This window comes from Erinaceus europaeus, chromosome 3 (genome assembly GCF_950295315.1).
Source record: "Erinaceus europaeus chromosome 3, mEriEur2.1, whole genome shotgun sequence".
NCBI classification, from domain to species: Eukaryota; Metazoa; Chordata; class Mammalia; order Eulipotyphla; family Erinaceidae; genus Erinaceus; species Erinaceus europaeus.
The window spans coordinates 39,088,956-39,101,476 of record NC_080164.1 but is presented as its reverse complement, the minus strand read 5'-3'; positions in this window follow the sequence as shown (position 1 = coordinate 39,101,476).

Genomic DNA, 12,521 nt, shown 5'->3' with positions numbered 1-12,521 from the left:
ATCTATCCCTGCCCTCTATCTCCCCTTTCCCTCTCAATTTCTGTCCCTATGCAATAGTAATAATAATAATTTAAAATGGTGGTCTGAGAGGTAGTACAGTGGATAAAGAATTAGACTCTCATGGTCTGGGAGGTGACCCAGTGGGTAAAACATTGGATTCTCAAGCATAAGTTCCTGAGTTCCATCCCCAGCAGCACATGTACCAGAGTGATGCCTGTTTTTTTCTCTCTCTCCTCCTGTCTTTCTCATTAATAAATAAATAAATAAATAAATAAATAAATAAAATCTTTTGTTGGGAAATTGTGAGGATGTGGAAGAGCCTGGCAGGGCTTGACCTAAGGAATGCATTTACCCTGTTAGTCTCTCTCTCTCTACTGAGAGGTTGAGCAAGAAGAGACAGGAGTAACCCCAAAGGTTTGTCCGTCTTATCAGACTCCCTGCCTCATAAAGAACCCTGCATTCCTGATACTATGGCCTGCTCCCTTATTATCTACATAATCATTGTTTGCCTGAAGGATCCCCACCCATTCCATTCCTTTGATCTACTTTCTTTCTACCACAAGACCCTCCCTGCCTGCAGGGTATTATTATTTATCCTACCAGTTAAAACCTTTGCAAGAGTTGCTAAGGAAGTTACCTTTTCCAGCCCCTTTTGCCTTTCTCCACCCCTTTCCAAATCATGTCAAGCCATTTCCATTTCCCACTTGCCACTTCCAGGTCTGACCTTTAAAAGCCTGGGCTCCCTGATCAATAAAGAATCGAATTGCCTAATTCCCCAATAAATAAATAAATTTAAAAAAAAAAAAGAATCGAATTGCCTCGCCCCACAAACTCTGTTCATGAGTCATCTCCCTCATATCACTGAGTGAGTAGCGGCCCAGGCTGGCTCTGGTTGTGTTCTCTCCAACCCAGAGAGTACGCATCCCTGGAAAGAGGCACCCTCACGCCAGCCTGGCAATCTTAAAAAAAAAAAAAAAAAAGAAAAATAATAATTAGACTATCAAGCATGAAATCCTGAGTTTGATCCTTGGCAGCACATGCACTAGAGTGACAGCTGGTTCTTTCTCTCTCTCTCTCCTCTTACCTTTCTAATAAATAAATAATTGTTTAAAAAAAACAAAAAACTAAAGTGTGTACTTTACTGGTTGAGTCATCTCCCTGCCTTCCTTCTTCATTTTGAAGGAAGAGCTAAACATACAAGTTGCAAACATCAGGGTTCAACGACAGATAAACTGGGTTAACAGGAAGATCCAGAGAATGAAAACTGGGTTCAAGCCCTGGTCCCCACCTGCAGGGGGAAGCTTCATGAGTGGTGAAGCAGGGCTGCAGGTGTCTCTCTGTTTCTATCTCCCCTCCCCTTTCAATTTCTCTCTGTGTCTGTCCCATAATAATTAAATAAAAATATTAAATAAAAAAAGAATGAAAGCCAATGGGACTGCTCTATATTCTGCATATCAAGAAAATTTAAAGTGCTTGCTGACTATTAACTACAGGAAACATTAGCATAATGAAGATGGCAACAGAGAAATAACAGACATTCAAGAAAGTGTCCTCTTTTCATTATATCTAAAAAATTCCAGTAATGATCATGATCATAAATTATGGTACAGTATTTTGAGTTAAGAAACAAGCCATCTGTGCATATAGATGTTCTTAGTTGAGCAAAGGGAGTGTGGGCCTGGATTTCTGAACAAAGAAGCAACATGCAGAAACAGCTGCCTTGAGGCCAGAGTCAGCAACATTCTGTTCAAACTAATTAAAAGGAAACATTTCTCTGGGTCTTAATACATCATTGAAATAAGTCAAAAGACTTTCATAGGACTCTAGGTTCTTTCTCCTGGGGGTGGGGGTGGGAGTGGGGAAATGCAGACTTTCCCCAGCATTTCAATGAATTATCTGGAAACTTAGTGCTTCCAGGGTGAAAATGAAACCAAGTATTTATTCCAGTGTGAAGTCACCTCTCCTTCGTCATCGTATGTAAAGTCACAGTGTCTCTAAAGCATTTGTTCCAATTAGACTGTTCCCAAAGTGTAAAGGTCTTTTCCATTAAAAAAAAAAAAAAAAAAACCAGCCCCAGCGATAACCCTGCAGACAAAGAAGGCACTTGCTAACCCCAAAACTATTTTGTATAATATATTTTTCTCAACACGTCAAAAGTTCAGAAATAGTAGTAGTAGTTATTGTGTAGCACCAAAAAAGACAGTTTGGAAACAACCTGAGCTTAAAATGAGGCTCAGGTGGTGGATTGTTTTAAAGTAACTTGTAGGAAGAGCACAGTGACTAATTACTTTTTACAGTGAGTGGTTATAATAAATTTTTTAAAAACTTTATCATAAACTTAATTTGTTTTAATTATCTTTATTTATTTGATAGAGACAGACAGAAATTGAGCAGAAGGGGGAGGTAGAAAGGGAAAGAGAGAGAAGCAACTACAGAAGCCAGAACTCCTACCTTCTGCTCCCCCAAAACAACCTTGATCCATACTCCCAGCAGGGGAGAAGTGATAAGATGAAGATAAGAGGCCTCTAAACTCCAGCTCCATCAGCACCCAGAGAGAGCGAGAAAAGAAAAAGGAGAGGGACTTATGGAGGTAGTTATGTTGTCATGAGTGGCTTGGAGAGGGAGAGATGATTGAATCAGAAAAAAAAAGGGGGGGGGAATTAGGTGTAAATGTGGACAGATAGTTGTAGAGATGATGGTTGGCCTATGTCTACAACTTTAGGGGAACTGTAGTGGTTTGCAGTGGGAAGACTGAAGATTCAGAACTCTGGTGGTGGGAATGGTGTGGATACAAACCCCTGTCGACATGTAATTCTGTAATATAAAAATAAGTAAATAATTTTTTAAAAAGAGAAAGGGAGAGAGACAGAGAGACACCTGCAGACCTGCTTCACTGCTCATGAAGTTTTTTCCCCTGCAGGTGGGAACTGGGGGCTTAAACCTGGGTCCTTGCACACTGTAACATGTGTGCTCAACCAGGTACGCCACCACCTGGCCCCATAACATTTTTCTTTTTAATGATAGGTAATAGCTAGTGGCTGCTTCATATCCATTTTGAACTAATGGTTTAAGTTTCACTCATAGGGCAGGGAAAATGGCACTGTGGTTTATACAATAGACACTCATGCCTAAGCCTTAGATGTACCAGGTTCATTCATTGTTGGCTGGCGATACCATAAGCTAGAGTTGAGCAGTGCTCTGGTGGAAAAACAAACAAACAAACAAACAAAACATCCAGTGTATCCATTGTACTAACTCCCAGGCTGCATATATAAGTAAATCTCTTTTTTTTCCAGGCTGCATATATAAGTAAATCTCTTTTTTTTCTTCTTCCAGGGTTATCACTGGGGTTCTATGCCTACACTACGAATCCACTGCTCCTAGTGGCCATTTTTTCCCCATTCTTGTTGCTGTAACTGTTGTTGTTTTTGCTGCTATTGTTGTTGTTGGATAAGACCAGGAGAAATGGAGAGAGGAGGAGAAAGACAGAGAGGGGGAGAGAAAGACAGACACCTGCAGACCTGCTTCACCTCCTGTGAAGCAACCCCTTGAAGGTGGGAATTTGGGGGCTCCAACCCAGATCCTTGCAACAGTCATTGTGCTTTGCAAGCCCCAGTCCAACAACAACAACAACAAAGGTTTCACTCATGATTTTCAGAACCATAAGCAAGAAATGACCCAAGTCAAGTTAGTCTTGCAAAATACGCTAAACTAAGCTTCATTTGCATGACCAATTGGTTTTGTCTGCTCAGGTAATTTTCTATTTTGGGGGGCAATTTTTAAGGTTAGTATCTTTTTTTAAAAATAACGTCAATATTAGGGGTCAGGGAAGCAGAAACAAGAGAAAACTAAAATCAGCATTAGAGCTAAATCTCCTTAGTAATAGGAAACTTCAAGAACATATAAATAAGGAAAGTTGAAAACTAAACTACAGTTTGTTCTTTGTTTTGGTTTTTGTGATACTGGGTAATGAACCCAGCACCTGGAACACATGTGATACCACCTCTGAGTGGCCTCCCTGGGGTAACTTTTTCATGCAGATGCTGGCAGGCCCTACCTGGCTCTGCAGATGGAACAAGAGACAGGACAAGCTGAAATCCTAGGGGAATGACAGCCTCAGTTGAGACTCTTGTTACAGAGACAAAAAAATTTTTAAAATTTTTTGTATTAATTATATTTGTTTATTGGATAGAGACAGCTAGAAATTGAAGGGGAACGTGGGGATAGAGAGGGAGAGAAACAGAGAAACACCTGGAACACTGCTTCACTTGCAAAGATTTCCCCTTGCAGGTGGGGACTGGGCGCTTACACTTGGGTCCTTGTGCATTATACATGGGCACTCAACCAGGTGCACCACCTGGCCCCGACAAAAGTTCTTTAAGAATTTTCCCTGGGGGTCGGCAGGTAGCGCAGCAGGTTAAGCACAGGTGGTGCAAAGCACAAGGTCCAGTCGGTGTAAGGATTCCGGTTCGAGCCCCAGCTCTCCACCTGCAGGGGAGTCGCTTCATAGGCAGTGAAGCAGGTCTGTAGGTGTCTTTCTCTCCCCCTCTGTCTTCCTTTCCTCGCTACATTTCTCTCTGTTCTATCCAACAATGAACACAGACAACAATAATAACTACAACAATAAAACAAGAAGGGCAACAAAAAGGGAATGAATAAATATTTAAAAAAAGAAAAGAAAAGAAAAGAAATTTCCCCAAGGGAGTCCCGCAGTAGCGCACGTAGCACAAAGCCTAAGGACTGACATAAGGATACCAGTTCAAGCCCCCGGCTCCCCACCTGCAGGGGAGTCACTTCACAGGCAGTGAAGCAGGTCTGCAGGTGTCTTTCTCTCCCCCTCTCTGTCTTCCCCTCCTCTCTCCATTTCTCTCTGTCCTATCCAACAACAACACAGCAGTAACAATAACAATAATAACTACAACAATAAAACAACAAGGGCAACAAAAGGGAATAAATAAATAATTTAAAAAATTTACAAAAGAATTTTCCCCAAAAGATGGGGACACAGAACTTTAGTGGTTGATGTGGTGTGGAACTATACCTTGTAATCTTACAATTTTGTAAACCACTATTAGTCACAAATAAATGGGGAAAAAATATTTTCCAAACAGAAAACACATTCCACTAGAGACATAAGCAAATATAAAATGATTCCATGGAACACTAAGAAAACTACCAGGAAAGAGCTTGGGAGTCCAGAACTTTCTCCAGTCACTGAATCTTTAATATCTCATAAATGTTTTCATGGTACCCCCAGGCCAAAGCAAATACCTAAGAGTTCCATGTATAAAGCAGTGAGGCCTAAGCAAACTAATAAATATTTATTATAACTGCAAAGAACAAAAACTGTATTTCACTTGTAAGTAACTACAACTGCAGATATTGGGATGTGTGCCCCCAGTGAACCCCGCACAGAATGGACAGGTCACTTCAGTCAGTCTTGGCAAATATTGACTTTCTGTCCCAGCACAGAATGGGAAATGGAGTAGTTGTGCAGTCAAGGCTGCCATAGAACATAACTCCATGTGGAGTGTGGGGCCGGGTGTAGGGGAGGGCAGGGAGTGTCAGATTATGTTCTTTTTCTTAGGTTAAAATTTCCCAGATAGCTTTCCCAGCTGGCAAGGAAGGTCTCCTAAATGAGCTAGAGTGGGCATTGTATTTCAGGATTATGAACATTGAAAAGGCAAAAAGCCAGGTAGGGGGAGATAGAATCATTATTCTGCAAAGAGATTTTCCTTCCTGGGGCTTCCAAATTCCAGGTTCAATCCCCTGCGCCACCATAAACCAGAATATGGATCAACCTGCCAACACCCATGTCCAGTGGAGAAGCAATTATAGGAGCCAGACCTTCCACCTTCTGCACCCCATAATGATAATGGGTCCATACTCCCAGAGAGATAAAGAAAAGTTTCCAATGGAGGGGATGGGATATGAAATTCTGGTGGTGGGAATTCTGTGAAATTATACTCCTCTTATCTTATGGTCTTCTTGATCATTATTAAATGAATAATAAAAAAAAATGCCAAAAGTACAAGGAAAACTCACAAATGGGGAACCAGGCGAGCAAGGATGTGGAAGGCAAACAAAGGGTGAGAGAGGAGAGAGGAGACTTCAGATGGCCAGGAAGCATGATCCTTCAGAAGGCAGTTACTTTATAATTATGTTTGGCATAAAGTGACTATAAATAAACACCTGCACAGAGGCCCAGGAGGTAGTACAATGAGAAAGTGTTGGATGCTTAAGTTTGATCCCTGGCATTCATATGGTAGAGTTGCTACTCCACTCTGGTTCTCTCTACACACATCCCAGTAATAAATAAATTAAGTTTATTTTAAAAAGAATAATAAGGAGAAAAGAGGGTGGGGGAGACAGCATAATGGTTATGCAAAAAGACTCTCATGCCTGAGGCTCCTAAATCCCAGGTTCAATCCCCCAAACCACCATAAGCCAGAGCTGAGCAGTGCTGTGGTGTTTCTCTCTCTCTGAATCTCTCTCAAAAATAAAATAAATAAACTATGTACTCTACTACCTTCTTAAAAAAATTAAAATAAAAAAAGAAGAAGGAAGAAGAAGAAGAAGAAGGAGGAGGAGGAGGAGGAGGAGGAGGAGGAGAAAAGAAGAAGAAAAGAGCTCCACAGTGTAATTTCGGATGGAGGGGATATGCCAAAGATAAGCATGAAGTGGCATTATAGATTTTACAGGGTTGAGAAACACACGTAATTGAAAATGTTTTGCTCCGATGCACACCATCCCCACTGCTTATCACCTGAATGAGGAATACTCAGGAAGTGCCAGGCGAAACAATTAGACATGAGACTGTAATAAGTGATATAAGTACAGGAAAGGTGGAGTGAAATTATTATTATTACTAGCAGATGATAAGACTGCATACCTGGAAAATTCAAGGAAATTAATGGAAACAGTTTCAGAAACAGTTAATTGGTATTAGAAAATAAATGTTACAAGAAAGAGTGGTTTTTCTATGTGTAAACACTAATCATTCTTAATAATTGCATTAAAAGCAGATTAATTTGGAATAAATGGCATACTATTTTGCTGCTGCCAGAGGAATGTTATTTCTTTCCCCCATACATTTAGCTCAGAGTTACATCTTTTCTGTTGTGTATGTTGTTGCAAGTTTCCATATAGCTTTAGTGAGATATAATTAACAAATTTGTATGTTAGAAAAATATGAAGCTGCGTGATTTAGTTACAGTCCTCAGAGAACTCCAAAAGAAAGATGTAGATTGCCTTATAGGGACAGATTCAACCTGCAAGTGAAGGAAGCAGTGTAGGCAGCTGGCGACTGGCGGTCAGAGGACCACGCTAAACCTTGAACTTCCTCTTGGAATAAAAGAAGACTGGACTTTACCAGCCTAAACTGCTCTATGGAATACCACCGGTAGGTGGTGAAAATATTATAGCAATTCTAGAAGCTTGAGAAACCGTAAATTCAATATTCAGTTTCCAGTCAAACTAGCTTCTGGAAAGAACTCTCCCCCTGCTTGTCCTTTCCTCCTCTCCTCAGTGGTAAAGACAGAGCGGGAATGAGATTACTTATCTCCAGCTCTGGGTTAACTGTAAAAAAATCTAATTGTCCCTATTAAATGAACCAAGCAGTATTTCTTCCAGTAAGTTGAAAGTTGTTTCAAAAAAGTGCACAAAGTGGGAGTCCATGCTCCTAGCCTATTTCTATCTTTTCTTAGTGGGTCAGGGTTCTGGAGACTGAGTGAGCCACCCATCTTTTTTTTTTTGGATAGGACAGAGAGAAATTGAGAAGGGAGGGGAAGGTGGGAGAGATAGACACCTACAGACCAACTTCACTGCTTGTGAAGCAACCCCCCTGCAGGTGGGGAGCCAGGAGCTCAAAACCAGGATCCTTGTGCTGTTCCTTATGCTATGCACTATGTGCGCTTAACTGGGTGTGCCACCACCTGGCTCCCTGATTTTTATTTTTTAATTAATTTATTGAGTAAGCTATGGCTTATGGTGGGATTGGGGGTTGAACCTAGGACCTTGGAGCCTCAAGCTTGAAGGTCTTTTTTGCTTAGACACTATGCTATATCCTCAACTCCTAATGTGATTATTTTAAATATTTTAATATTCATTTATAGTTAATAGATCTGAAATCTGCTGAGGGCAAAAATAGGCTGTCCCAGAATGTACCTAAGTGACATTGTTGTATGCTTTACATTGGGTTGTTCTAGTTCTCCCCCACCAAGAGAATTGGATCAGTCCTGCTAATTTCGCGGCCTGCTTGGCCCCGCCCCAAGAAACCCCGAGAGGGTTCCTGAGTTCCAGAGTAAGAGAGAGTGCTTGCTCTGCCGCAAAGAGACAGCAAATTTCTGTTTGGTGATTAGTTTGGTTTAGTTTATGAATCGTTGTTCCTGAATAAAGAAATACAGCTTCCCTGCCCAGCCGTATGTCCCTGGTCGTCTCTGTTACCCGCCCGTGAAGCTAGCCCGGCCAGCTGGAGCCACCGAATTTTAACAACATGACATGATGCTTGTTTTGAGTTAAAAAAGACTAAAGATTCAAGAATGATGCTTTCAAAAAACCTTACCTTGGGAGTCGGGTGGTAGCACACATGGCACAAAGTGCAAGGGCTGGTATAAGAATCCGAGTTCGAGCCCCCAGCTCCCCACCTGCAGGAGGTTGCTTTGCAAGCGGTGAAGCAGGTCTTCAGATGTCTTCCTCTCCTCTCTCCATTTCTTTCTTTCCTATCCAATAACAACAGCTATGACAACAATAACAACTACAACAAGCACAACAACAAGGACAACAAAATAGGAAAAATAGCCTGAAGGCACCGAGCCCCAGCAATAACCCTGGAGGCAAAAAAAAAAAAAAAAAAAACCTTACCTCACTAGAATCAGGAAATCTCACTAGAATCAGGAAATCAATCTTCTCTTTTATTTTACTAGTGATTTACAAGATTGTATTAGGGGGTATAATTCCACACCACTTCCACCACCAAAGTTCTGTGTCCCCTGGAGGTCAATCTTCCCTGTGGTAATCCTAGAAGTGATAGTTTTACCATCCCAGACTTGGGTTTGTAACTTCATTGATAAGTTAAAAAAGAAGGCTGTTGGGCGGGGTAGATAGCATAATAGTTATGCAAAGAGACTCTAATGCTTGAGGCTCCAAAGTCCTACAATTGGTGAGTTACTGTTCTTCTTCTAGCGTTTGCCCTTCTTCCGTAGCCAGTCAACAGCATCAGGTTGAGCCTGATGTAAAGTTTCGAGATCTCCTTTGAATCTGGAGAGGTGGCAGTCGTTGACTATGTGGGACATAGTCTGTCTGTAGCCGCAGGGGCAGTTCGGGTCGTCTCTGGCTCCCCATCAATGGAACATAGCAGCGCACCGGCCATGGCCTGTTCGATACCGATTGAGGAGGGCCCAATCATAATGTGCTAGGTCAAAGCTGGGTTGATGCTTGCAGGGGTCTGTGATGAGGTGTTTGTTCTTTACCTCAGCTGACTGCCAACTCTGTTTCCAAGAGTCTGGAACTGAGAAGTTCAGTGTAGGCGTAGGGGACCAGATTGGGTGACGAGACATCAAGCGTTGGACAGGGTGGGCGAAGGTATCCGCGTATATTGGCAGGTCCGGTCGAGCGTAGACGTGGGAAATGAACTTAGATGATGCCGCATCCCGACGAATATCTGGCGGGGCGATGTTGCTAAGAACTGGCAGCTATGGAACCGGGGTGGAACGGATGGTTCCAGAAATTATCCTCATGGAGGAATATAATTTGGAATCGACCAAGTGGACATGGGGGCTACGGAACCATACTGGGGCACAGTATTCTGCAGTGGAATAGCATAATGCCAGAGATGATGATCGCAGTGTGGGAAGCACTCGCGCCCCATGAGGAGCTGGCCAGTCTTGCAATGATGTTATTCCTCGCACCCACCTTTGCTGCAGTTTTTATGAGATGTTCTTGAAATGACAGGGTGCGATCGAGAGTAACGCCAAGATAGACTGGCTGGGCTTCATGCCGCATTCTCGTATCGCCAAGCTGCACATTAAGCTCACGCGAGGCCGAGGCATGGTGTAGATGGAAAACAGATGATACCGTTTTTGCAGTGCTAGGGATTAGTCGCCATTTTTTACAGTAATCAGATATCAGAGACATGTCTTTCGTGAGTGTTTCCTCAAGGATGTCGAACTTGGATGCCTGAGTTGCACAGCAGATGTCATCGGCATAGATGAACTTCCTTGAAGAAGTTTCTGGGAGGTCATTGATGTAAATATTAAATAGCGTAGGAGCCAGAACAGAGCCCTGGGGGAGGCCACTTGGGACAAGTCTCCATATGCTAGACTTTCTTTCTGTAGTAGGGTGGGGCTCTGGTTTAAGCGGAGCTCCAGGACACATTGGTGGGATCCTCTGTCCAGGGGAGTCTGGTCGGCATCAAGCATGAAACTTTTTGAGTAACAGCTATGCAATCTTCCCGTCTCTCCCAAGGGAATTTTTAACCAAACTAGGGAATGATATAAAGGCAATCAGAAAGTGCTGCCTTCCTGGTGGGAATGGAAAATGGTAAAGGTTAGTAGCTTTCTTTCTCTCTTTGGCCACCAAGCTTGCTGCTGGGGCTCGGTGCCAGTACATTTTTTTCCTTCAATTTTTTAAAAAGTAATTAAATCTTTATTATTTATTAGAGAAAGAAATAGAAAAGGGGGATTTAGAGAGGGAGATACACTTGCAGCCCTGCTTCACCACTCATGAAGCTTCCTCCCTGCAGGTGGGGACCAGGGGCTTGAACCTGGGTCCCTGTGCACTGCAATGTGTGTGCTTGTCCAGGTGTGCCACTGCCTGCCCCCCACTTGTATTTTTTTTATTGATAGGAGAGGAATTGAAAGGGGAAGAGGAAATAGGGGGCAACAGATACCTGCAGATGTTTGATGACTCATAGAACTTCCCTCGCATATGGGGAGTGGGGATTTGAACCCAGGCTCTTGCTCATGGTAATGTATGAGAGCGTCTTATTATTTTTTTTAATTCGTTACTTATTTTAATGAAAAAGATACAGAGAGGAGAGAGTGCTGGCAGTCTGGCACTGCTCAGCTCTGGCTTATGGTGGTGCTAGGGACTGAACCTGAGACCTCAGAGCCTCAGGCATGAGTCTTCTATATAACCATTATGCTATCTCCCCAGTTTGGTTGGTAGCTTCCTACAAAGCTGTATTCACCACTCTACTCCTAAGTGTTTATTCAACAGGATTTAAAACACACACATTCAAGAGAAATGCTCACAGCAGCTTTATTTACAATAGTCTGAAGGTGGTAACCATCCAAATGTCCATCAATGGAAGAATGGATACACAGATTGGCACATTCATCTAACATTACTCTACAATAAAAAGCAAAGGAATGATATACATACATGGGTGGATGCCAAAGTAGCTATGCTAACAGAAATCTCCCCTCCCCAAAAGTTTCTTGTATAATTCCATTTATACACAATTCTAGAAAGTACAAATTAAGTCTACAATGACAGAAAACAAATCAGTTATCAAGGTGAAGTAGGGATAGGAATTCAAAGCAGTGTGAAACAGCATCAAAGTTGTCTCACAGTTGCACACACAGTCTCAAATATGTAAACACGTGCAATTTACTATCAGTTATACTTTAGTACAGCCTGAAAAATCAAGAAGGTGCTAAGACTCTACAAAACCACAATGCACAGGAGTGAAAGGCACAGCTTATCTATCACAGGCCTGGGGAAAACACCAAGGCAGGGCCATTGGGCTCATGAATGATTCTCAAACAGGAATACCCCAATGCAGCAAAGAGGTATCCACTGCAAAGTGTGAGAAATCAGTGTCCAGACAAAGGCTGGTGCTAGCACATTTGTCTGTACCAAAGGAAGAGCAAGGACGAATGGTGAGGTCTGTGTTAGAAGGTGCGGAGGGTCCCCACTTGCAGGGGAGTCACTTCACAAGCGGTGAAGCAGGTCTGTAGGTGTCTAGCTTTCTCTCCTCCTCTCTGTCTTCCCCTCCTCTCTCCATTTCTCTCTGTCCTATCCAACAATGACAACAACAATAATAACTACAACAATAAAACAACAAGGGCAACAAAAGGGAATAAATAAAATAAATATTAAAAAAAAACTTAAAATTAAAAAAAAAAAGAAGGTGCGGAGGGCTGGAGACATGTAGGATAAAGGATCCCTCCTCTAAGGAAACGGGACACAGAGGATAAAAGCTATTAGGAAAGTCCACACTCACTGGGAAGAATAGAGTCAGGGGAGCTCAAAAAGCCAGCTGTCACAACTGTAATATTATTCCAAATGTGACCAGAGAGAGAGAGAGAGAGAGAGAGTTCTGTGAAGTGAGAAAAGCTACCTGAACTAAAGACTTTAGGGAAAAAATGAGCAACAGCAAAGTGTCAATTCCACACAGAGCTATTCTAAAGAAAAAAGCAAATGTCCTACAGATAGTGAGAGCATGCCAGAAAGATTTGCCCATGAAACAGATCAAACATAATGCTTCAAAACATTAACAAACGAGATACAGGAGAGGG